Source organism: Trachurus trachurus (assembly GCF_905171665.1).
Source record: "Trachurus trachurus genome assembly, chromosome: 18".
NCBI lineage: Eukaryota > Metazoa > Chordata > Actinopteri > Carangiformes > Carangidae > Trachurus > Trachurus trachurus.
In genome coordinates, this window is record NC_139909.1 from 24119282 (window position 1) to 24121368 (window position 2087).

General features: G+C 49.2%; 1 long non-coding RNA gene across 2 annotated transcripts; it reads right to left on the reverse strand.

Moving 5' to 3' along the window:
* Positions 1-779: 779 nt before the first annotated feature.
* LOC311002010 lies at positions 780-2087 on the reverse strand. 2 transcript variants are annotated; one of them, XR_014596210.1, is made up of 4 exons: positions 1867-2087; positions 1645-1790; positions 1486-1570; positions 780-1392 (listed from the first exon to the last, which is right to left on the reverse strand). It is a non-coding gene; the product is annotated as an uncharacterized lncRNA (long non-coding RNA). The 2 variants fall into 2 exon arrangements; XR_014596211.1 differs by having other exon boundaries at positions 1645-2087.

Below are 2087 nucleotides of genomic sequence, written 5' to 3' on the forward strand. Positions count from 1 at the left end.
CATCTGAGCGTGCTGCTGAAGTGAAGTCTCTGGATCTGGTCTTCAAGGATGTGACGTTAGAGAGAGCCTTGGGAATCCACTGGCACATTGAATCAGACACCTTCAGATTTCGTGTTTGTCTGAAGGACCAGCCAGCAACACGACGTGGTATTCTGTCTACGGTTGCATCCCTTTTTGACCCCCTGGGGTTTGTTGCCCCTTTCCTGCTCACGGGAAAAAGGGTGCTTCAGGAAATGTGCAGGCACGGAACAGGCTGGGATGATCCCCTTCCCAGTGAACTGCAACCAGGGTGGGAACGCTGGAAAAATGATCTTGCAAATTTGGAGAAAATCACCATACCACGCTGCTATGTGCCTCCTGGTTTCGGACGAGTGGTGAGAAAGGAGCTACACCATTTCTCCGACGCAAGTACATGTGGTTATGGACAGTGTACATATTTGAGACAAGTGAACGAAGATGGAAGTGTTCATTGTGCTCTTGTTACGGCAAAGTCCAGAGTAGCACCAATCAAGGTCACGACAATTCCTCGGCTAGAACTGGCAGCCGCTGTCGTGTCAGCCACAGCAAGTGTGGCAATGCTACAAGGAGGAATTAAGTTTACTTCCTTACTGAACCCAACAACGCCACCTGGGGGAATTTCGCCCCCAGGAAATTTAGGTAAGATACTAATTTCTATTACCCCAAAGGACACACAGGTTTAAGAGACACAGCGTGCAGACGTGATTCCAGAAAAAAATACAATTTATTGACAATATTCTTTTAAAAAAAATGTTTCACTGGCATGGAGGACTGCTGATAAGGGGGGAGGGAAGGGGCCCTTATGTTAACACCACACATAAAAGAAACACACACACACACTGGTCACACCAAAGTGCACTACTGTACAGGGGAGTGAAGGGGACCGCCACCACCGGGATCAGTCAGTCTCCTGCCTCTGTGGCACCAGCAGCTCCTGCCCAAGAGAGAAGAGACAACGGTTAAAGGCTTCAATTACTAGGCCCAAATACATACACCAAAATATTTTCTTTTTATCACACACACACACACACACACCCACTCACACACTCTCGAACCCTCTGAATATATAAGCAAAACAAAAAGAAACAAAATACCAAACTAACTACGCCCAGGGGCACAGCGCAGTTGCAGCTTTAACAGGGTTCAGGTGCTAGGCAAAAGGCCTGCACCTCACACTCATACCCAAAACAAATGACCAAAATAAAAATTATTGAATACTAAACTAATAATATGAGCTTGTAAAGAAAAGAAACAAAAGAAACTCAGACAGAACAGCAGTAGGGACCCTGGCAGTGTAGAGGCCCGCTTCGTTAGGGACGTGGATGCTTCAGGGCTCCGGCACAGGGGGAGGTGCACTACAACACGGCAGCTTAGCTGTAGACAACAGGTCAGAGGCGGCAAAGTCATATTTAAGAACAGCTAAAGAAGGCACATTACACTAAAGCACAAAACAATGAGACAGCCTACCGTAGAAATTGACCACCACGCACGCAAAGCATACGCGCCCGCTTCCAGACCACACTCCCACTTCCGACGTAGTCGGGCCACACTGCTGCAAAGCCAAGGATAGTCAGCCATGTTGCTACATAACACCGATGCACAGTACAATGAGATCGAGAGACCTACCTGACAACGTAGAGCGGAGGCACAACCAGCAGCAAAAGGAGCAGACACTGTGTGGCCGTGTGAACCGGCACACTCACGCACACACACAAAAGCCCCCAGGACCAAACTCCTTCCTCACGCTCCAGCCAGACGACCAGCCGACTCTGCTACAAGCAGAGAGTGCAATAAACACCATGCCAAGCCACAGATGCAGAGCAATAAACTACTGGTAGGAAAACTTACCGGAGAACATGAAAAGTATTGGATTAGCCTGTTGCACCTCACCGCCACACAAACACTGCCGCCGTCACGCCAGACGAAGCTGCACTGACGACGCTACTGAGACGAGGCAGGAGGACACGCACCTGGACTAGGTGAGCCTCGTCACATATAATTTTCGGTGCGCCGCCCCTTAATCAAGGGGGAGATTGATCCCAGACTGTGACACAGTGGGCAGGAAAAGA